At 39.5% G+C, this 24,508-nt stretch overlaps 1 protein-coding gene and 1 pseudogene across 1 annotated transcript in view; both read left to right on the forward strand.

Annotated features, from left to right (window-relative positions):
• Chsy1 (chondroitin sulfate synthase 1) overlaps positions 1 to 24,508 on the forward strand; it is a 76,755-nt gene that overhangs the window by 32,595 nt on the left and 19,652 nt on the right. The window lies entirely within an intron of this gene.
• LOC101574034 lies at positions 8,427 to 8,765 on the forward strand (annotated as a pseudogene).

Raw genomic sequence — 24,508 nt, forward strand, 5'->3', positions numbered from 1 at the left:
TCCCCCACCTTGCTTTTTCTAGCATCCTTCCTTTTCTTAGTGATGTGGCACATGGTGCTCACTAGAAATTCCTAACAAGAGTGGAAAACTTCATACTTTTCCCCTTTCACTTATAGATTTTAAATGGAGGGACTCCAGACATTCCTTCCAGTGGCCTACTACCAGGGCAGGCGCAGGAGAACCCAGGTTATCCATATTCTGATAGTTCTTCTTCTATTCTTGGTAAGTAACATTATTATTCACTTCCTTTGCAACAGGCTTGTAAAAACTCTCGCATAAAGAAGGCTTTATGAGTATAGAAAGTAAGGTAGTTCTAGAAAAATTCAGTAAGGTTTGGAATTTATTGAATACTTCCAAGTTGACCTAATGGTTGATTTTGATGGGGATCCAAGGTCTACTCCCCCATGGGACACAATCTTCAGTGGGTATCAGAAGTCCTTACACAAGGGCACTTGTCTTCTCCCCTCTCATCCATCTTCTTGCCAACTTTTTTCTTATTCTCTATTTGCAGTTCTTCCTGTCAACTCCTGGTTACTAGAACATTAAAATGAGGTCAACACAAACATTTTTAACATTTATTGAATTTTAAGCACTATTTCTAAAAAGCTGATTCTTACCTCTGAAAAAAACATACATATATAAATACATATATACTTATATATAACATGCAGAGTCTGCCAAAAATATATACACCAGGAAAAAAAAAAACTTGTATATTTTAATTCTAAATTTATTGAGATGTCATAAGATTAATACAAGTTACCTTTGCCCTCTAATATTATAAGAGGTACTCAAAGTGGTGGCCATTGGCATCCAGATATTAGTATTGCAAACTACTGAAGTATGTATACTTTCTTTAGTGGACTCTGTATGTAATATATATAATATATAGTGTCAGAATAGCCCCTATTTCATAGATGATAGAAGCAGCCTATCTCACTGTACTATGAAATATAATTTTCTCATTAAAAGAATGGTGTAGAGCCAGGAGCAGAAGCACACAGCCATAACTCTACTTTCTCAGGAGGCTGAGGCATGAAGAGCACAATTTCAAGGCCAGCCTGACCGAATGAAGTGAGACCCTGTCTCAAAAAAAAAAAAAAAAACAACAACAACTGGGGCACAAGTTTTAGTATTGCAAAACTGGGGCACTGTGGCACTTACCTTTAAACATTTTTTGTTTTTTCTTTTTTGGTACTGGGAATCAGTCAGGACCCTGTGCTTGCCAGGCAGGCGCTGCGCCACTGAGCTGTCTCCCCAGCCTTTTATTGTTCTTTTAATCTCCCTGTCATAAGTACTGCTTTTCCTTCACACTTATTAAAATATCTGTCATGTTTATTTTCCTGTGACAGGAATGCTGATTATAAAGACATAAGATTTTAATTTATTTGTAGTATTGTAGTTTATTAAAGGCAAGATGAATACAGTTCTATTCCCACTACCTGAGGGAGGCCAGTTGGCTTTTTATGTGTTTATAAATGGATATCGTAATAATTTAGATTTCTGGTTTTTTGTTAGAGTAGGATAGACTGACACATCCCAGCTGGTGCAGATAAAGTTAGATTTTTTTTTCCTTTTTAAGTGGCTAATATATTAAAAGCACACTCTGCCTACTATGCACCACACCCGCCCTGGGCAGTGGGGTGAAGTGGTGAGCACAAGATAAGCTCTGTTCTGACCTCCTGTCATCATGCATTCCTTACTCTGGAGATACCAGGAAATGAGGAAGAGAGACCTGTGGTGACTGGTGGCACTCAGTCCTGCGAAGCGTGAGAAGGGGCCCACTGTGGGGGAGGACATGGGACGGGAAGGAGGGAGAGCGAGGGAGAGGGGAGGAGGAGGGGGAGAGGGGAGCCTTTTTTTTTAATCAGGGGAAGGACCATTTTGGGTAGTTTGGTCAGAGGAAATGGGGTGTGCAAAGGCCCAGGGGCAAAGGACGGTGTGCGACCTGCACCAGGATGCTGGGCAGTGCAGCAGTCACGTGCACACGTGGGTTCGTGCAGCACATACTTCTGAGGGCCTAGGAACAAACACTATCCCAGCAGGCACACCCACCACTCATAGCTTGATTTCTAATAGCATCCTCCAATAGAAAAAGGTAGCACTTCTTTAAGAAATTGGTGACTTCCTAGAATTGGCAAGAACTATATGAAAAAAACCTAGAACATCTTAAGAATCAGAAAGTAAGAAAGTGTTAAAAAGCTCCAAAGTGCCAAAACTGGAAGAATTTTAGACACAAAATAAGCCAATCATATAATGTAAGATACCTGTCAGTACTGATATATACCTGTGCTTAGGGTACATCCATGCCCTGCTGTCTCTGACACTGAACTTTGCCACATGGAGCATTCTCGCCTCCTCCCTTTGCTGTGTTGCCAGCTTCTGTCTCAGCAGGAAGAAGCCTGGCTCTCATCTGTGGGCCATCTGCATAATCTTTTGATTCCATTATATATGTTTAGTGGTTTTGGGATTGTTTTCATGTAACCCCGTGGGAAACAACTTCCATTACCCTGGGTAAGGTGCTATGTTGAGTTTCATTTGCCTTTAGTCTTTCAGCCTTTGCTTACAGAGGCACTTGTGTTGGCAACCTTCTCCGCTACTTCCTCTGGGAAGGCTGTTCCATGCATTTGTACTACAAGGAGATTGTTTTATTAAAATCTACATTCTATCCTGGAATCCCCTGACTACTTAAATGTGACTTTTTATTCACTTAGTGCTATATAGTTTTATGGGTTTTGACATATCCATTGTCATGTATCTACCATTACGCCTTTGTACAGAACAGTTTCACTGTGCTAAAGGTCTGTGCATTCAGGGCTCCCCAAGACCCCTTACTGGGAAGCACTTGGTGGAAAGTGCTGCCCGTTTTCCTGTCTCCATCATTTAACCTTTTCTAGAGTGTCCTATGCTTGGAATCCTACAGCATATAGCTTTTTCAGTCTGGTTTCTGTACTTAGGAATATGCATTTATATTTGTCCATCCTTTTTTGTAGTTTGACATATCATTGCTTTTTTAAAAATAACTGAGTAATATTAATGATAAGCATGGATCATAGTTGATCTGTTTAGCTGTTGGGTGACATCTTGATCATTTCCAGCTTTTGATATGTATTTTAGAGCTCCCATAAACATTCCCATGCAAGTTTTTATGTGGATGTATATCTTTAAAACCACTGAGTAAGTATACAGAAGTGTGATAGTGGATTAGCTTAGAAACTGCCCAGCTGTCGTCCACTGCAGCTGTGCCGCTGAGTGTTCCTAGCATCCTTGAGAGCCATTTGGTCTGCATCCTCCCAGCAGTGGGTGTGTCAGTGTTTTGGATTTGAGCCATTCTAATAGTTGTATAGTGCTGCTCACTTTTGTTTTAGAAAAAGTTTTTTTAAATGCCCTATTGTTGTTTAACCTAGGCTAAGCACTTTCATTTGGTACTATTTCTCACTGTGTATAATTTGGACAAGTGGCTGTTTCCATATGTGTATCTTACTAATACTAGCCTTGGACCTGTTTATGCCTGACTATAATGAGGATATGGAGAATTGTTGAATTGATCTTCTTGGAGGCTGGGTTTGATCAGTTCACTTCCTTATGATTGTTCCTGTGCCTTAGGTGTCTAGAATATTAACACAGAATGAATGTTTAACCTTGATGATAATAGTGAAAGTTTTTAAGATAAATCTGAACAGCTTACAGAAGATGATCATATCTGTGTTTCATACTTAAGATGAAACAACCTTCAAAGGGTTTGGAGGAGATGTACATGAACTGTTTATGCATTTGTTGTTCAACAGGTAAGTATTACATGGCTACTGTGTGATAGTGGTACTGTGTGACAGGAGTCCTGAGTACGCATGTACCCATCCTTTATACCTAGTGGAATTTGTCTAAGGGAGAGATAAACTCTCACGCGCGCGTGTTTCATTCAATACCTGCAAAATGAATATCCAACAAATATTTGTGTGCCTGCTCTGTACCACACTGGGAGAGTCAGGGGTGAGCAGCAGGGAAGCCTCTGCCCTCCACTGTTCAGGTCCTCCTCCCTGGAGGCTCCTGCCTGAGTGAGTGATAGCTGTAGTGCTGCCCTGGAAGTGAAATGCGGAACCTGAGCACAGGAGCATGCCCTGCCCCCTAGAGCTGAGCTCTGAGGCAAGAGTTGGTGTCTTACCGCTGTTGTGAGCAGCGCCTCTTTTTTTTTCCTCCATGTTCCTCTCCTCTCCTCTTCTCTCCTCTGGTTTTGTACTGAGAATTAGATCCATGATCTCATGTATGCTATACTCCCAGTGCCTTGCAGTCTTCTTAATTGTCATAGTTTTTATCACAGCTTTGTTTCCCTTGACCGACAGGAACTATTTCTGATTTTAAAACTTAAGAAAATAGGATTTGTGGGGGCGGGGGAGAAGGCTCAGTAGAATAAGCGCTTCCCTGGCAAGCGCAAGGGCCTGAGTTCAATCCCTGGTTCCGCAAAAAAAGAAAAGAAAGAAAAGATATTTGTGATTCAGAGTATCCATTTACAGTATTCACTTAAGTGTCTCTGTATCACTTCTAGAATATTATATTTTTATGTGTTTTTGCAATGACTGATACATTCTTAAGCTGATGTGTAAGATAAGATAAAATCTTCAGCCCCTTTTTAACTGTTGCCCCATTTTGCTTTGTGAGTTATATAAAAATAAGGTTATCATACACTAAAATAACTGCCTGGGACCAGGTGTTTTAGAAAACTTGACCAATTAAAAATACTGGCTGATTTCAGTTTCACAGTATTTGCCATCAACCCTATTACAAGGTCTTTAAAAATTTTTGTTTGTGAGAATAGTTTTTTTCTTTATTGTGATTTTTACTGAGAAGTACTCAGTTTTACCAGGGTTAGCCATTTGGCAGGAAGAGAAATGACACTGGTTGAAGATAAGTCTTGAGAAACTTGTTCAGTATTTAACAGTGCTAGCAATCTTAACAGGTCTTAATTACAAAGTTTAATATATGTTTATGCTTTCTATGTTGAATCTGCCATTTAAATTATTCAGTGCAGATTAGTCACATACCCATGAAGTCATTAATTAATGTTGATAGTTTATATCATATCCTTCCTCTTGCTAGTAAAGAGAAGAATGTTACTGAGAGTGTTCTAAGATAATGCCTAGCTGTTTGGCCAGTTTCTGATTGAATTATAATTTATTCTGGAAATTAAGTATAGAAAGTATGAAAAAATGCATTTTTACTGATCTTTCTTCTCCATTGAATTCATGACATCATGTCTTACTGTTGTATAGCAGCTGATACTGTATTTGTTATTTTTATTGTAGTTTTTTTCCCTGTGGGATACTGAATTGTATAAAAATATTCAATCTCTTAGGCATAAGTGGTAACCTTTTTAGCACTTTAAGCTAGAAAAGCCCTCATCACATAGGATAAATTTTCTATAAATGTGTATAAGTTAAAGTGCTGCTAAAATGGGTGGAATTTTAAGTGCGCTGAGTGCTATGCCTTTTTAGTCACTTTCAATCTCAAACAAGTCCTCTGACTTAATTTTTATGACCTTAACACTTTTGGGGATTACAGGCCAGTGGAATGTTCATCAGTTTAGATTTGTGTATTGTTTTTTCATGAGTAGACTCATGCATTTGGGCAGAAATTTTATACAAGTGGTGCTGTCTTCTCTTTGTGTTGTAACAGTGCATGATTTTGCTGTATTCCACATATGGTAGTGTCTGCCAGGTTTCTCCACTGCAAAGTTACTCTCCCTTTGTAATTAATAAGTATCTTGGGGGTGAGCTACTTTGAAACTGTATAAGTGTCCTGTTCCTCATCATACTCACACCCACTGGTTTTAACATCTATTGAAAAAAAAATTTTTTTTTTTGGCTGAGTAAATTAATACAACAGTGTTTGTAGTATGGTAATTTTGTAACCCATTCATTCCTTCTGCTTTTATTAGTTGAAAGTAAACTTCTGTTTATTTATGTATTTATTCTTGAATGTGTTTATATGACTATAGGCCCTTGTATTCCTATTTCTTCAGTAGGTTATAATCTATTACTTTTGCTGTATTTTCTTAATAAGTCAGCCCAGAGTTGCCCAGTGACAGCTGGCCTTTGTGTCTTTCTAATATACCTCTGTCATTCTTTAAGCAGTTTCTTGCTTTTTGATGTAGTAAGATATGACAAACTCATATGTTTTTCCTGCCCTATCTCTGTAAATGCCATTTCTCTAAGCAACCCTTGTTCCTTATAATAGCAAATATTTGGAAGCCAAGATCTGGGCTCTAAATGTGCTTATTCCTTTGGGCTTTTGCTACTGGTAGACCTGTTCAGTGGACTGAACTAGGCAAGGTGTGTGTATGTGTTTGTGTCTGTAGGTTCACACTGATACCCTGAATTCTATTTCTTTTTTTTTCTCATTAACTTTATTGAAAATCAAAAATTATATAGCATGGACTACTAGACTACATTGGATTATTTTGCTGAATTCATGCACCTACAATATTTAAATGGCAATGGAATACCCATCTCTGACAAAACTAGACAAAAAGAGGGGATACAAATGAAGGTCCATTTTTGTATCTGTATGTATATACAAAATAGGATAGATATATAGCTACTTTCTCTTAATTCAGTGAAAAGAAAGACTTGTACTGATAGTATTTGGACAGGATATCATGTCTGCATCTTGTATTATGAATAACCACTATGAAGACAATAATATGCAATGCATTAATTATTGAAACTGGCCTATTAATTGGTTTTGAAACTGTCTCATTGCTGTTTCTCAATAAAATTAATAAAAATAAAAAAATAATTATATAGCATATTAAAAATTGTAGACAAATACTGAAATGTGAAAGATATAATATGTAGGCAGAGTGAATTTAATTATTTTTAAAAATAATTTTATTGAGAAACAAATAGCAATGAGACAGTTTCAAAACCGATTACTAGCACAGTTTCAATAATTAATACACTGCATATTGTTGTCTTAGTGGGTGTTCATTGTACAAAATGCAGACATGATATCCTGTCCACAGACACTATTAGAACAAATCCCTCTATTCTTTGAATTAAGAGAATGAAGCTGTATATCCTATTTTGAATATACAGATACAAAATGGTCGTTCATTTGTATCCCCCTTTTTTGTTTAGTTTTGTCAGAGAAGGTATTCCATTGTCATTTAAATATTGTAGGTGTGTGAATTCAGCAAAATATTCCAATAGGCAGAGTGAATTTTAGAGAAATATTTCTGAAATGAATACATGGCATGAAATTAATAATAGATTGCACATTGTAAATAAATTATTTAAAAATGTAAATGACTATAACAAAAATTGTCCAAAATAAAAATGAATTTATAGATCAGTCATGTAACAGTTCACTTTGTACCAAAATCAAGAAACTTATATTAAAAAAAAAGAAACATTCATATAATTAGGATTCTCAAAGTAGAAAGAGTAGGCAATATATATTTAAAGATTTAAAATTTCTGAAGTTAGTTGAAATTATAGCACCACATTTCCAAGAAAAGTGAACCTTGTTGCACAAGAAATTTGAATAAAATCACACCAAGAAACACAAAAATGAAATTGTCCAAAACTAATTGCAAAGAAAAAAATCATTAAAGCATACACATAAAAAAAAATTAACTATGGAAGAGCAAAATTAAATAGCATCTTATTCCACATTAGAAGAAAAAAAAAAAGAGCAAGTGTGTAAGACTCTAGACTAATTAATTCAAAGAACTGAAACAAAAAAAAAGAGATCTATCCTCATTAAATTTTATACTTAGCAAACATACCTTTGAAAACTAAAAATAAAATATTTTCCAGTTTTACAAACTTGAAATATTCTAATACCTCCAGATGTAGGATATAGAAAATAACAAAGACATAATCCAGAAGGCAAGAGAAGTTGCTGCATGGTCTTGGATAAAGAATAAAGAGCTCTCAAAATGGTAGTTATGCAGCACTATGTAAAATGTATTAGATGAACCCATTTAAAAGGTCATTGACAATTTCTACAAAACAGTATCAATCTTATGTCAGGTTATATACATATTTTTTCGTGTGTGTGTGTAAAAGACAAGAAGTAATATAAAGTCAATGGAAAATGGAAATATACTTTTATAGTTTCTAATACTAGGAAAAAAATATCATACCATGTCTTATAAGTAGATTGTAAGTCAAAGATACAATATAAATCTTAAAACAAAAATTAAGATTAAACAATATTCAGAAAATTAATTAAAAGTCAATTAAAAATTAAATATTTCAAAACAGTTCAACTAAAAAAGGTTTTCATAATAGTAAAGAATTACTGGGGTGGCCCTGGAGTAGGGGCTACGGTGGTTGGTGCTGACTTGGCTGCAGTTGCCGTGGTGTGGACGAGAAGCTACTAAAGAAAGTTCCTGTGGAACGAAAGTAGAATTATATCAGAACATAATGAATGGAGAAGAGAAAACCTATGGTGGCTGTGAAGGCCCAGATGCCATGTATGTCAAATTGATATCTTCTGATGGTCATGAATTTATTGTAAAAAGAGAGCATGCACTAACATCAGGAACAGTAAAAGCCATGTTGAGTGGCCCAGTTCAGTTTGCTGAAAATGAAACCAATGAGGTTAATTTTAGAGAAATCCCTTCACGTGTACTTTCGAAAGTTTGCATGTATTTTACCTACAAGGTGCGCTACACTAGCAGCTCCACTGAGATTCCTGAATTTCCCATCGCACCTGAGGTAGTGCTGGAACTGCTGATGGCTGCAAATTTCCTAGATTGTTAAATTAAATAAATTATAATAAACTTAATTTTTCAGTATTTAAAAAAAAAAGAATTACTAAGAATAAAACATAACAAATACTGGAATGGCAAATAAATGACCAGCACTTCTAACAGTTTGGGGATAGGATATCATACAAAGTTCTAGTATGTGGTAGACATGGACAGTGACCATGACACTTACTGGTGTTCAGGTGTCACTTGTGGGACTGAGCTACTGCTGTTTGATATCCTCCTAAAGACCCAGACAGAATCATGATCTGTAGGGTGCTGGAGAAGTCCATTTGTAGAGTATACTGATGGAAATACTTGCTGCTGTATACAAAAGAATAACTGAAAGACTGCTTTCGTATTCCTCTTTTTCTCCTGTGTTTAATTGTTTGCTATATTTGGTGGGTTTTTCCCATTCTCATTCATGGAGTTGTGGTAATTTTGATCCTTCTCTAGCATACCTTTTAGTAGTCTGTGTAGGTTTGGCTTTGTCATCATGAAATTCTTTAGTTGTTCTGTGTCATGGAAGTATTTCATTTCTCCATTATACTTCAAAGAGAATTTTGCAGGTTATATCAGTCTGGGTTGGAATTTGTTTTCTTGCAAGTCTTGTACTTTGCTCCATGCTCTTCTTGACTTGATGGTTTGTGAAGAGAAGTCTGCTGTTATTCTCATGGGTTTCCTTTAAATGTGATGTTTCTTTTCTCTAGTGGCTTTTAGTATACTGTTTCTGTGCTGAATTTCTTGGATCTTGATTATTATATGTCTGGGTGTGCTTTTAATTGGGTTGATGTTATTTGGAGTTCTATATGCTTTGGTTACTGAATGTCAGATTGTTGCCCCATATTTGGGAAGTTTTCTGCCATTACTTCTGTCCATATTCTTTTTTTTTTTTTAATAAATTTAAAATAAATTTATGTGTGTGTGTGTGTGTGTGTGTGTGTGACCAGCTCAGCCCGCCAGGGGGTGGGGCGGGCTGGCATGTGGTGCTGGGGGATTGAACCGTGGTCCCTGTGCTTTGCTAAGCTTGTTCTAAGTAGGTGCTTTGGACCACTGAACCATCTCACCAGCCCCTGTCCATATTCTTTTTAAAAAATTTATTTATTTGTTTATTTATTTTAAGCATTTACATATTTTTACAAAGAAATTTAGAAATCTAACCATATATAGAATTGTAACAGGACAGATCTGTGACATTTCATATTCTTTTTATATAATTTGTATTGACTCCTTTCTTATTGATGCCTATTAGTCTTACGTTGTTCATCTTTGCATCATCTTGCAAATGTTGAATTATTATTTCCTGCATCCTAGCTGTTTTTAAGAGATTTTTTCTTACCTTTTCATTAACTGCAATGGTGTCTTCAAGGTCTGAAAGTCTATTTTCACTTGCATTCAAATGGTTTTGCCAGCTTGTGATTAAGGTTTTAGTTTCTTGTATAGCACTTTGAATCAGTCCATAATTTCTTTCCTATATTGCTCATTCAAGGAGTCCATAATTTTTCTATTCTTCTCTATTTTTTTTATCAGTGTCTTCTTTAGAAGCACATAGTACTTCTTTCATTATAGTTATTTCTTTTTTTACTTCTAAATTATTTCAAAAAAAAAAAAAGGAAAGAAATTATTTCTGATGTGATTTCCTTTATACCTATCTGCAGTTGTTTCTTTTTTTTTTTGGTGGAACCAGGGATTGATCTCAGGCCCTTGCGCTTGCCAGGCAAGCGCTTATTCTACTGAGCCATCTCCCCAGCCCCTGCAGTTGTTTCTTTACTTTAGACGCTATTATTTTAGAGAGTTCAGGTGTGTGATTTCCAATTTCTGCTGCACTGTTGTCTCCTGCGTTTGTTCTGGGTGGGCTTGGGGCCTAAGAATGTGTTTTGCTCCTTCTCTGTCATTTTGTATAGTATTGTCTTTTGACCTTTGGTGTAGAGTTTTGATAGAGTTATTACCTTGATCTACCAAGTTCAAACTTGTCCAGGTGGGTGTGGCTTGGGTCTGGCTGCTGGGCTCCACTTCTTCCTGCTGCAGCCCTTGGAAGTGAACCCGCTGTGCCACTCTGGCAAGATGTTCTGCTCCTGGAACAGCTGGGTGAGTCTTGCCTCTAGCCTCTCTGCAGGGAGTTCTGCTGCAGGGTTCCACACTAGGCCTGTCTGACGGAGGAAGTTCTACACCCACACCGGGCCTGGGGGCTGGCTCGAATGAAGATCTGGTGGGCCACGGGCGGTCTCACACTGGGCCTGGGCACTGGGTCTAGTGAGGACTCGTCGGGCCCCGGGAGGTCTCACTCATGCTAAGCCTGGGCTCTGGGTCGAATCCTAAACTCCATTTTGACACTCCAGAGTTTTTTGTGTTTTTTTCATATCTGTAACACTTTTCCCTGACAGTTGAGAAACGTAGCTTCCATTTTCCTCAGATAGATTGGGTGTTGCGTCAGTTTCCATTGTCTATGAGCATTTCCTGTTGCTAGACTCCCTATGGTGGGAGGGTGGGTACTTTCAGGGGTGTTAATGGCCTGTGACAGATAAGTGACCCTCACTGCCACTGGAAGGAGCACATATCCCTTTTCAATCCACTTAGCATCTCACACACTGCCATTTGCCCCCAAGAGGCTGTTGTGCTTGTCTCCTCTAGCCTTGTTTTTGATACCACCAGTGCCTTTTCACTTTAGGAAGGTTGGGGTCAGATAGGTAAGAGGCCTACATCCACTTTGAAATAGGCTTTTAGTGATAGGTTTCATACTGTGTCAGTTTATATCCTAATGTCCCCTGAAAGCCTCGTGTGATCACAGACAGGACATTTGGAAGGTGAAGGTTATTGGATTATTACTGGACCTCATCCTCATTCAGAAAGTTTATATTTGTAATCCCATGGAAAAGTTACTGGAATTCTAGTGAATTAATTCCAATCTACCACTTGCAGTGTAATGCATGACAAGAATAAAGACACTAATGCATATTTATGGTTGTGGGGAGCCAAGGGAGTCCTAAATCCAACTAGTATGATGGGGTTAACTGGACTTTGTCCTAGGCTCAAACCAGGTTTTATTATTTTGTGTAGAAGGGAGTGGCTCGAGGGATGAGCGACTGTGAGAATGGTGGGAAGTACATGAGTGCTATGAGCTGGGCTAGGTAGGAGGCCTGAAATCACCTCTGTAATACACAGAGGGAAAGATAGGCAGAGTAATCTGCATTACACAGTTTGTGACAGTATCTAATGTTCTGGGGTCCATGCTTCAGCTCTGATGTGTAATTTTTATGCTCTGGGAAGTCACAGCTTCTTATCTCGCGGATCAGTCCAGGCAGACAGCGTGGAGCATGACTCTCCATCCTGCCTGGCTCACTGGCTCACACACATTCTCTGCAAGCTATGGGGGCAGGGAGACACTGCACCTTCAGTACCCTGGTGACTGCCTGTCATTTTGCTTCAGAGTACAAATGGTCCTACCACCTAGGCTGGACTGATTTGCATTGCTTAAGGTCAATTGAAGGGATAAGGAAATCTTGGCTGTCTCTGTACATATCAATACATGGGAATAGGGCCAGGGCTAGCCAAAATGGAGATATAATCACTGTTCTTTCAAGGAGAGTGGTCTAATTTTTGTTATGTGGTCCCAGATAATACCTGATTGTGTCGTATGTTGACATAGCCCTTATTTTAAGTATTTTTAAAAAAACTTATTTGTAAATTTCACAAAATAGTGTTTCGATTTTGATAGTATGTTCCTTGAAGATCCTTTTCCTTTGGGTGGTTCTTTGTGTCAGACACTCAGCTGTTTTCCCTAGAAGTTGAGCCTTGTCTGGATCACTTAGGTGTTCCTCTCCGAGGCAAATGTATTAGGCACCTGATGCTTAATGAGTTAAAATGTTAATAACGTGACATAGGATGCTTGATTTTTAAGGATGTTCTAACGTCATACAAAGTAGTGGTGGTGGTGGTGGTGGTGGAGCCTACGGCATCATGAGCTTACTCTGAACGTTCCAGTGAACAGTTTTTAAAAATACTACTTGTGTTAGCTGGCCAAGTTGAGAAGGTTGTGACGCTGCTAATTCTTTCCATTCTAAGGCTTAGTACAGCTATAACTATCATTTTCTTTTAGCCAAACATTTTATTTCTCAAAATGAAGCATAGAAATAAAAGCTTTTCACTCCTATTTTAGGTAATGGGTGGTTCCTTTTTTTTTTTTTATTGTAAGTGCCATATTAATATAGGAAATATTTGTCAAGAATGGACTCTTAGAAATTGTGTCTTTCTGAGAAAATGTAAGCTGTCTGGTTAGGGCCCCCCTTCAGGTGTTGTTTCCTTTTCATTTAGTTTGGTCTTATTTGTCAAAATAAAATTTTAATTCAGAACTTGGTTTCTCTAGACATGGTGCTGTTCTGCCGTGGTGTAGCTGCATAGCCAGTAGACAAGCATGGTCTGCATTCTTGGGATGTTAATTTTCCCCGCAGCTTGGGAGAACAGATATTTCTGATAAAAATATGGAGAGCAGAGAGGAGTGGCATGTGTGCCTCAGCCAGCTATCATTGAACGCTCTAAAAAGTTCTTTACTGTCATAGAGCCCTTGGAGAGTTGTAAGAATTTTTAAGATTAGAAATGCAAAAAGAACTTGGTATTTATTGGAGGAATGCTTGCGACTGTGTCCTTAAATTGTGGGAATATTTATTTCCTCTTCTCTGCATCAGGGGTATTTCTGGGTAGATTAAAAAAAAAAATAAAGTTTCACAGCTGGTAACATCCGCTACTTTTCTGGAGCCAGCTGATCTGAAGTGTAATCACAGGAAACTGCCTCCGTGATGACTACTCACTTAGCCCACCTCCATCTTCAGTACCCAGGTGGCTGCTGAACTGGTGACATGGAGATGCTTTTGCTGGGTCAAAGGTGGCGCCCACCTGGCCTCCCGGGCTCAGCTACTGCTCTGTGTGGATCCTGCACATCCTGAGAGAAAGAACCTGGGAACTGGCTCTCCTGCCAGTGGAGCCCTTTGCTCCTCTTTGTCTCCATGACCTCACTCTTTGGCCTTGGGCCGTCTCTGCCTGTGTAGTTTGATTTCCTCAGTCATCCCTGGGAGTTCAAAGCTTGCCCCAAAAGGAAAGGGGAATCGATGTAGATTTGGGTTTGGAATGAAACATCTTACTTAATAATGCAAACATTATGTGGTAGACATCAAAAACAATTATCATGAAGAATGGAACGTATTACTAGTAATACATACTATACTTGAAATAGAAAACAGTGCAATGCTAAGAGCATGACAGATAAATCAAGTTTACTAAGCCATCTGCAAAATTAAAGCTTTTTACTTTGAGCAGAAGCGTTCATAGGTTTGTGTGCGTAAATGTCAGAATGCTATTATTAGTCAGAAATCTCATACTTGTTACAGTATTGTTACCACAGTACCCTTCACCTGTGCACACAAGTCTCCCACCAAGTAGCTGTGAAAGTCCTTGAGTGCTGTGTGTTTCTCTGGTTGCCAAGAAGCTCTGCACAGTAGGTATGCATTGCTGACTACAGTCAAGTGTGTTTGTATTACAGGTGAAGTGAAGCACCAGGTTTTCCGTGCAACGACTGGTTTGCTGGTGTCAGTGTGTACTAATTTTCTTTTCCCTCTGAATCATCAGTGTGTATCAGTGGTATTAGCAACTAGGAAGTAAGGCAAAGTATCGGTTGTAATGAATTATTGTCATGCCCACAGTACAGCAAGCAAAAGGCATGAATTAGGTACAGAAATAGTAACAATTTTTTTGGGAGGGGTCCAGGAAACCTCAAAGCATATAATGAAGTATTGCCCTGTTGATTAAGTTGAAAGAAGATCCAGAAGACAAAATATTGAAACTTTGGTTCTGATAAAACAGATTATGGATCAAAACTTTCTTACTTCATACTTTAGAAAACATCTTTCAGAAGTCTCTTACCATAATTTCATGATTTATTGTTGATGAATATGGAGTATGTAATTACTGTGATGTTTCCCAAATGTAGTATTTGTAACTTCTCCAGATGATCATTTCTAACACTGCCCTCCCCGCCCAGTACTGGAGATTGAATGCAGAGCCATCACACTGAGCTACATCTCCAGCCCACCTGTCTGTCTTTTTCTGTCTCATTCTGTCTTTGTTTCTCTTTCTTTTTTTAATATACTTAATTTTTAAATTTTGAGACAGTCTCAAGTTGCTGTTTGGCCCCATCTGGGCTCAAACTCTTCAGTCCTCCTGCCTCAGCATTCCAGTGTACATACTGCTACGCCTGGTAGTGTTGTTGCCTTTTCTTCTTCTTTTGTAATTTTTTTAAAAATTCAGAAATTATTTTAAACTTCACAAAAAAATAACCCCCTTAAATTCTTCACCCAGGTTTTCTTTTGCTGGGACAAAGTACTTGATACCCTCAATTTCGTAAGAGAGAGGTTTATTTTCATTCCATTGTTGGCTGGCTCCAGTGGACAGCATCGTGGCAGAGGGGCATAGTGGAACAAAGCTGCTCATTTTCTGGTGGCCTGAAAGCAGAGCACAGGGGAAGAGTGCCAGGAAGAGATTCACCCTCTGAAGAAGGGCACACCCCTAGTGACCCAACACCTCCCAGCTGGGCCACAGCTCCTAGCAGACATTCAGCTGTGAATATCCATAGGAGACCACTGGGTGGGCTATGTCACCCCATAATCCAGTCAGATTTCTGGGAGATTAACTGGCACTCCCAGATTGTTGATACTTAACCATAGTAGCTTTCTCCTTGTCTCTATTATTTTTTCCCGAACCATATGAGAGTAAGTTACAGAAATGGTACTTTTGTACCTTAAATATTTGTGTTTTTTCATAAGAACATATTCATTTGCTTTTTACCAAGATGGCACTGAAGGCAGAGAAGAAACCCCCTGCTCCTTCCAAAGCTAAAGCCAAAGCAAAAGTGTTGAAGGCTAAGAAGGCCGTGCTGAAAGGCGTCCACAGCCACAAAAAGAAGATACGAACGTCGCCCACCTTCCGTCATCCCAAGGCACTGCGGCTCTAGAGGCAGCCCAAATACCCTCGGGGGAGCACCCGCAGGAGAAACAAGCTTGACCACTATGCCATCATCAAGTTCCCCTGACCACAGAGGCAGCCATGACAAAGATCGAGGACAACAACACACTCGTGTTCATTGTGGATGTCAAAGCCAATAAGCACCAAATCAAACAAGCTGTCAGGAAGCTCTATGACATCGATGTTGCCAAGGTCAATACCTTAATCAGGCCTGATGGAGAGAAGAAGGCATATGTTTGACCGGCTCCTGATTATGATGCATCGGATGTTGCCAATGAAATTGGGATCATCTAAACCGAGTTCAGCTAGCTAATTCTAAATATATACTTTTTTTTTTCTCAGAAAAAAGTCATTCATTTATATAAACGTGGTATAATTAAAGCCAAGGCACAGACATTGATAAAATACTGCTAGCTAATTACAGGTTTTTGTCACTGTGTTAGTTAGCTTTTCATCACTGTGGCACAATGCAGAACCTGAGATAAATAACTGAACGGTAGGACGTAGCTCATGGTTGCTGAGATGCAGTCCATAGTCCCCTGAGTGTTCTTTCTGGGTCCATGATGAAGCAGAACATGATGGCAAAGGGGCGTAGCAGACCACAGCTGCTTATCTTGGTGGAGGAAGTGGAGAGGGTGAAGGGAGAAAATAAACCCTTCACAAACACATCCCCAGGTCCCTCACTTCCCTGCGCAGGCCCTGCCTCCCCGCAGATCATGTAGCTACGGAACCGTTAGTGACTTCATCCGTTGGCAGGATCAGAGTCCTCTTGATCCAGTTGCATCACACCTCTGAAGGCTGCTGCAGAAGACCAAGCCTTCACTGCACCACCTTTTGGGGGCTGTTCTAGATCCAAACTGTAATATCAGTTATATTTCATCTGTTATCTCAGAAATGGCTTTTATAGAAAAAAGCCAAAAGCAACTAAAGGATTTCTAGGGTGGCTTCCAGCATCCCATAGAATATTTAGTTAAGGGTGTGTGTGTGTGTGTCTTTTCAGTATTTTGAGACTCTTCTTTTTTTGGTACCAGGAGTCAAACTCAGGACGTTGTCCTTGTCAAGTAGGCACTTATGCTGCTGAACTATATCCCCGGCCCTTCAATGTTTTTATACTTAAAAAAATGTTCTATTTCAAGGCAAGGTCTTGGTAAACCGCCCATGCAGCATTCATACTTAGGATCCTTCTGCCTGAGACTCCTAGTGTGTTGGGAGTATAAGTGTGTACCACCAGGACCCAGCTTGGTGTGACTCTTAAGTATTGTAAATCCTGCCCTTGTTTTTGCTGTGGCCTGATATTTTTAAAAAGTTAACTTGCAGAGTGTCCCTCCATTTGAATTTATCTCATGTTTCCCAGGGTGGAGTGATGTTACGTCCTTCTCAGCATATCACATCAGGAGAACATGATTTCAGTATTTTCTGTTAACTCTGATCACTTGCCTGAGATCTGTATTGTAAGGTAACAGTTTTTCCTTTGTAATTAATAAATACCTTCACATGCTGCACCGATCCTGCCCCTGGGTGCACTGAGCCAGCTACCACGACTGAGCATGGTGGCGCACGCCTGTAATCCCAGCACTGGAGAGGCTGAAAACAGGAGGATCACTGTGAGTCTGAGCTGCGTAGTGAGACGTGTACCAACTACATAAAAAATAAAAAAAGATAAAATACAAATAAATACCTTATAGAAAGATGCTTTAAATACATTCAATGCGTTATTCTTCCTTTAACCATCATACTATTCATTAATAATTTGTATCTGAAATAATTACGATATTTTTCAAATGATGGTATTTTTAACTCTCCTGAATGCAATTTTTACACTTAGTAGCTTTATACTGGGCTTTTGGTGATTGGTTATTTTAAGTAGCTTAAATGACTGTAAACCTACAAAGCCATTGCTCTGGAGTTGAGTAGTGTCTCTTGTCCTTCATCTTCTATACACAGGGGTGTATGGCCTTAGCCTGTGGAATGGGCAGCCTGTCTGAGCCAGAGACAGGGGCCGCTGAGGTTGCTTTGGGTGCTTGCTCTACCATGATACGTTCTGCAGCTCTTAATCCCTGTTTCCAGGGTGTTGGCTTCTGGAACCTAGCATATTCTAACATTAAAGCTTGGCTTCAGGTGTAAACATTAGTTAATAAAATTGATCTGTGGTTACTGTCTTGTTTCATTTACATAAATATGCTCTTACTGATTTGTGTTGTTACATGTTTTTAAATTTTTGTATATTAACACATGCTTGTTACAGTTTGGCTATGGTTGGAGTGTGACCTGTGTCAGAAGCTTGGTCCTTAGTATGGTGGTGAGAGGTGCTGTGACCTTTAAGAGGTAGGGCACAGTGGCAGCCCCTAGGCCTCTTCCCTACTCGGGCTTCCTGTCACAGCGTGATCTCAGCTTTGGGCACAGTCTTTTGTTGTGAGATGATGCAGCCAGGGGCTTTGCAAGAGCCAGTGCGTGCTGTTTGGGCTTTGTCTTCTGGGTTGTTAGTTAATTAACATGCCCCCCCTCCCACCTTTTGGAGATGTGGTCTCTGTCATGTAGCCCAGGCTGGCCTCAGACTCACAGCAGTCCTCCTGTCTCAACTTCCCATGTTCTAGGATTGCAGTGTGTGCCATCACCCCTCGCTAATAAGCTTCTTTGTAAGTGTCCAGCCTCAGGTATTTCATTATAGTAACCCTTCTCCCATAAAAGGATTAATACAGTGATAGTTAATTTTTACTCTAGAAGCAAATGATGTCTCAAAGTGAATTTTTACAATATATGGAAACTCAAAAAACTAGAAGAAAGCATTTTAAATGACTTTACTGTGAAGATATGGAAAGTGAGAGAGATATGTTTAACCTGATTTAAATATTATACAGTGTGTATATATACTGAAACATCATATGGTAATACCATAAATGTGTGTGCAATTTGTATCAGTTTATTTAAATGTATATATATATTCCATACACATATATGCATTATATAGTATATACATGTTATATCACATATCTGTTACATTTTATAATTTGTATATTGTTACATATAATATACAAATATATATAATATATGATGTGTGCATTCTTTATAGACACATCATATATTATATATATTTGTATATATATTCCATACACATATATGCATTATATATTATATACATGTTATATCACATATCTGTTACATTTTATAATTTGTATATTGTTACATATAATATACAAATATATATAATATATGATGTGTGTATTCTTTATAGACATAATGTAGCATATATATTATATGCTACATTATATACATATAAAGAGAATATATACATTATATACATATAATATATATTATTTATAATTCATAGCATTTCCCTACAAAGTATAGCTGCTTCATAATAGTTTATTTTTTAATTTTTTTTATAATATTTTTAAAAAAAGCTTTCTAAAATACAAAACCAGTATATCTCATCAATAACTTTTTCCTTGCTTGATTTCCATTTATTAGTGTCTTTAAAATTATTTGTTTTGATTGTATAGTCTTTTATCTATCTGATACTCTTAACTATGCCTCCCAAATCCCTAGATAGGCAAACTGCTATTTATAAGGCAATCTTTGCAGTTTAAAAAGCAACTGCATTGAATCCGAGTCCCTTATCTAATCCGCACCAGGTGCGGGCTGCCCGTGGTCGGGATGCCCTCCGCTCTCTGTGACACCTTGCTTTACTGTCCCACTGCCCCTTCCGGGTGTGCTGCTTTCTCGTCCTGCCCAGTGTGCTCACGGGATGTGAATGTGGCACCACAGCCTCTCAAGTCTGGAAAGCTCACAGTGTGTTGGCTGCCTGTGATGTGAGCTCAGATTGAAAGTGAATGTGTGTCAGGAGGTCTGAGAATCCTCTTCAGTTAGTTCACAGGCTGATTTCCTTGTCCCCTAGTGTGAGGGCAGAGAGGCAGTCTCCTGCTCCTTCTTGGGCGTAGTTCAGGAATGATGGCAGGTGATGGATAGACTTGCTTTCCGTCTAGTTTGCCTGATCTCTAAGAATACATCAGCTGGAGGACAGAGTGGCAGCCCCTGCCAGCGGGGCCACCAAAGCTGCAAGGGAACGCCTGTGTGTATTTCTTTGCTGCTGCTGGCTCTGCTAACCTCTTGTCATCTCTCCATCTAGTGACTCAAATCTGCAGCCCTGCTAAGACAGAGCTCCTCTGGCCTAGCACCTTCCTGCCTGCCCTCCCCACTTGCCCTGCAGTGGTACAGGAAAAGGAGCTCCACCTGTCTACCCATCATGTGGTCAGATTGGCCCTGAAATATCATAGAAGTTAGGCCTAGGCTGCCTACCAACCTCCTGCCTGTTCGTGGGCATTTTAGGCTTTTTGTTTTTTTTGAGACAGTTTCACTTTGTTGTCCAGCCTGGTTTCTAGCCATTGGGTTCCTGTGATCATTCTGCCTCAGCCTCCTGAGGAGCTGGAACTACAGCCATGTGCCACTGCCCAGCTTGTGCATTCTTTCTGTTCTTGTCCTTTGATCTCCACCTGATTTACAGGGTCTGAGACAGTTCCTCCTGTCAGAGCCTTGATGTTAATGCTCATGGGAGGCTAGTGAGCATGTGAGAAACAGACGGCTCATTTTGTAACCACCAGTCTTGTGTTCTTTAATGTGTTTGGTCAGGGATTTACATCAGAATCTCAGATGATTTTTGCCATGTGCCCTCATAGAGAATCCTGAAGAAGAATTAAAGGTAGTTGAGCTTCCCTTCCACATCCCATGGGCACACCCTGGTACAGTGGGCTATGCCCCTGGGGCCCAGACCCTGGCTGAGAAAGGAAAGGACTGAGGCTTAAACAGACTTACTCAGGGAGCCAATGGGAGAACCTGCAGGCCCAGCCACAGAGCTGCCAAGGTGTCAGGCCTGGTACCAGGAGGGATGTGGCCAGAAAGGAAGGGAAGCCAGAGCTTTGTGCCTAGCAGTTTGGGAGGTTAAATTATTCTATGCAAGCAAACACAGCCAGAGTTCCCTGAAAGACCACCCTACTCTACCTATTTGGAGGAGGCTAAAGCTGGGGCAGGAGAGATGGAAGGTTCTCACAGCAGCCAGGGGAGAAAGGGCTAGCTAAGGTCAAGCCAAGGTCGAGCTGAGAGCCTGACTGGTGCTGCAGAAGGGGCCCAAGGGAAGACTCAGCATTTGTGAAAGCCTTATCACAGCCTCTTTCTCTCTAGAACAGAAGGCCTCATTTTGTGGATATTAATAATTTGTCTTAAATTGTGACACCCCCCCCCCCAAGAGAACAGAGGCTGACTTGGTCAGCAGAGTATGGCTCAGGAACACAGCCTGTGAGAAGCAAAGCTGGCTCTGGCTTAGTCTGCGTTGATTTACCAGTTACATCAGATGCCACGGCACTGCAAACCAAGTGATTTTGTTACACCTAGCATTTTTGTGTAAAGACTTCTCTATTTTTTTTTACCTTGTACTCATAAAAATGAAAATGAAAGGCTGCTTCTAGAAGTAAACTGCTATACAATGACAGATTTTGTTATCTTCAACCTAGATTGTCATTTTGGTGCCTGAGTGATCACGAGCATTTAGAATTTTAAGAATGCTGACTTTGTGTTGCACAGTGTTGCTGAACTGGACCCCTAACCTGGTTGGAGGTGGCTGTCCCCTGAGCGTTTGCTGTGGAGCCGTATTGCGTGAAGAAGTCCTTTTGTCTTGTACTTGCTCGAGGGATGCTTCCAAGAGCGTTGTGACTCACAGGCCGTTGCTGAGACAGCTGTGGTGCTGGTTAGAAGCAGGTACAAGATGAGCACAGTCAGCTGTTTGTGGTCTCTGAGGGTTCTATTTAGGAAGTTCTGTGCCTGTTTTTAGTCTCTCAAAACTGACTTTTACGCACAAAACCGAAGTAAAGTGAATGTATACCACAAGTAATGCCACACAGGACTCAGTGTGTCGTGTTTTGCTTCTAGTGTTGCTGCTTTAAGAATCAAACATACTGTAAATTTTAAATTTGAAATTATTAGGGCCAGTGAGATAGCTCTGTGGACTAAACACTTGCTTAGGCAAGCACAGGGACTGAGGTTCAGTCCCCGGCACCACGTGCTGGGCCGGCCCTGTCCCTGGGCTTGCTGAGCAGGTCACCAAGTTTGGATGTGGTGATGCCTGTAATCGCAGCACTGGGGAGGCTGAAAACAGGAGGATCTCTGTAAGTCTGAGCTGCATAGTGAGACCCTGTACCAAGTACATTAAAAAATTTTTTTAAAAAATTATCTTCTAAAATTTTTAAGTGTGATAAAATGCACATAGCATTTGTCATTGTAACCATTTTTAAATGTACCACTCAATATTAAGTATATACACATTATTTTTAATCAATTTGCAAACTTTTTTTTTTTTTTTTTCTGGAAAAAGTAGTTTTAGTAGGTATTGTTTTAGAATTGAAAATCTAGGAAACAAACATCCACACCGGCAACAAGATGGGTTGACGTTAGGGAGACACAGCCAGTCATACATGGTTCCTGATACTAGGGAGCCAAGAAGCAGCAGCTCACCGGTGATGGGGAGGGTGAACTACACAGGAAGCAGCACAGGAACGTGGCTGGCTTTGGCAGAGTCTAGTTGTGCCCAAAGACTCCAGATCGGTGATCTTTTTCTGTCTTACTTTGTTTTGTTTTGATTTGGGTTTTTTCTTTTTCCTCTCTCCATCCCTTTCTTTTTTTCTTTCTTTCCTCTATAAGGTAGTGTTTCACTATTCCAGGTTGGCCTTGAACCTGCTAGCCCTGAAACCCAAGCAGCCCTCCTGCCTTGGCCTTCTGAGTGCTGAGGTTACAGATGTGTACCATCACACCCAGCAGCAGGCTTTTTCTGTAAAGGACTAGAAGGTAAATAAGTATTTTAGGCTTTGGAAACCATAGTGTCTCAGTCCCAGCTACTCAGCTCAGCCTAATAGTGCAAAAGAAGCTATTTGGCAATAATTATATGGCATAATAATCCAGGAGATTGGACATAGCGTTCCAGTGCTGTAGGTACGCATGTTATTTTTGATCTTGAGCCTGCAACTATTGTCAAGTTACACAGTTTTTCAGTACTTCTTTTTATCTCTGCAAAATGGGAACAATAATTGTAGTACTTTGGGCTAGCAGAAGTTTACATAAAATGTGTAAAATGGCACTGCTGAGAATGTAGAAATTACTACTAAGGCATTTTTTTGTGAAGTAGTATTTGAATTATAGGTTGTTCATGGATTCTTATACTTAACACAGCAGCAACTTTATAACTCTTATACAACTTACAGAAGGACTCACCTACAACAGTAGACACCTGACAGGTATGGTGGAGCTAGATGTTAATTTTGTAACCAGAATGGTTGGGAGTGTTCCTCAGTTGCTGGGTGGATCTGAGCTCTTTTCTTGGCTTCTCTGTTTGCATGGCCACTGTACTCTGACTATAGTCTGGAGGGGGACTGAGACAGACCGGAAACACATCACTTCTCACCTTCTCCCAGGGAGGACTAGGGCCAGTGTCACACCTACTTGGACAAAAGGCCAGATAGCTGGAGTCTGTCACCACAGGGGAAGGAGGACCGATCTGGGCCATGAGGTCACTGTGTATACCCCATGGTGAATCTCAAGCAGCTTGTCCTCTCTTGTGGTTTGGGTTGTTGCCAGGTTGCAAGTGTAAATCATCTGAATATCACTTTGGAATTCATGGCAGTGTATCAAGATGAGTTGTTTAGTAAATAAGTTGTACAGCGCAATCTGATTGGTTTTTGGGTTACGAAGCTCCTAATTTGAGATCAGAATAGACTTCTAATAAGTATATACATTGGCAAGAGTCCTTGGTGGTTAGAAACTTGTCATCAGTATGTTCTATTTATAGTTGTAGCTTTATGTTTGTTGTATTATAATTTAACATTATGTAAATGCCATAATTTGTGGGTATCCTCAGATACTTGACCTAAATTTTTCTGTCTTTAGAAAATAATTCTGGCTGTTATAATACACATAAGAACTTGGCAGTACTGTCAAAATATAATGCTCTCAGAGGATAAACTAGCGGATCAGTCCAGATGGGAAAGTTTCTTTTAGGGTGTCTCCTTTTACATTGGCTTTAAGTTGTACCTAATTTGTGGTTAAGCTTGTATTTTGGGGCATGGAAATAAATACCTTATTCTTAGTTATCAAAGATCAACCTCTATTAATGGGTCTGCATTAACAATTTGAGGAAAAATCTCAAATTATATAACACTGTCTTCTTTTGGAAGAATAGAGCAAAATGACTAGTGAATATTTAAATATGTACATGCTTGTAAGTGAGGTGAAATAAAAGATTGAACTAATTAAATATTCTTTATACATTTTAATTCTAGGCATAGATCTGCATGTAGTTAACTGCGAGTTGCTAAGGGTCACTTAAACCAGTGTGGCATATTGTATATTGGGCGGAGACATTTGAAAAGGGACAAAGGCATTCACAAAGTAGGACTTTGTAGATTAGAAATAGAATTATTAGTCTGACATATTTATAAGTATATATTCACTGTACAGTTTACAGAATATAGTGCTTTGTGACTTTAAATGTGTATTAGAATGAATGTTTTTTAAAAGTAAGTAGTAGTTTGAGTGGATCTCTTTCAGTATTTTGTGACAAATTATTAATATTCTGTGATTGTAACAACATAGCTGTGACAATCAGCTCAGTAAGGGGAAAGATGGATTCAGTTTTCAGTCCGTGGCAGTGTGGCAGCAGAATACACCGTGCAGGGAGCTTGTGGTCTAGGAGGCCTACTCACCTGA

Source organism: Octodon degus, unplaced genomic scaffold, assembly GCF_000260255.1.
Source record: "Octodon degus isolate 3935 unplaced genomic scaffold, OctDeg1.0 scaffold00002, whole genome shotgun sequence".
NCBI classification, from domain to species: Eukaryota; Metazoa; Chordata; class Mammalia; order Rodentia; family Octodontidae; genus Octodon; species Octodon degus.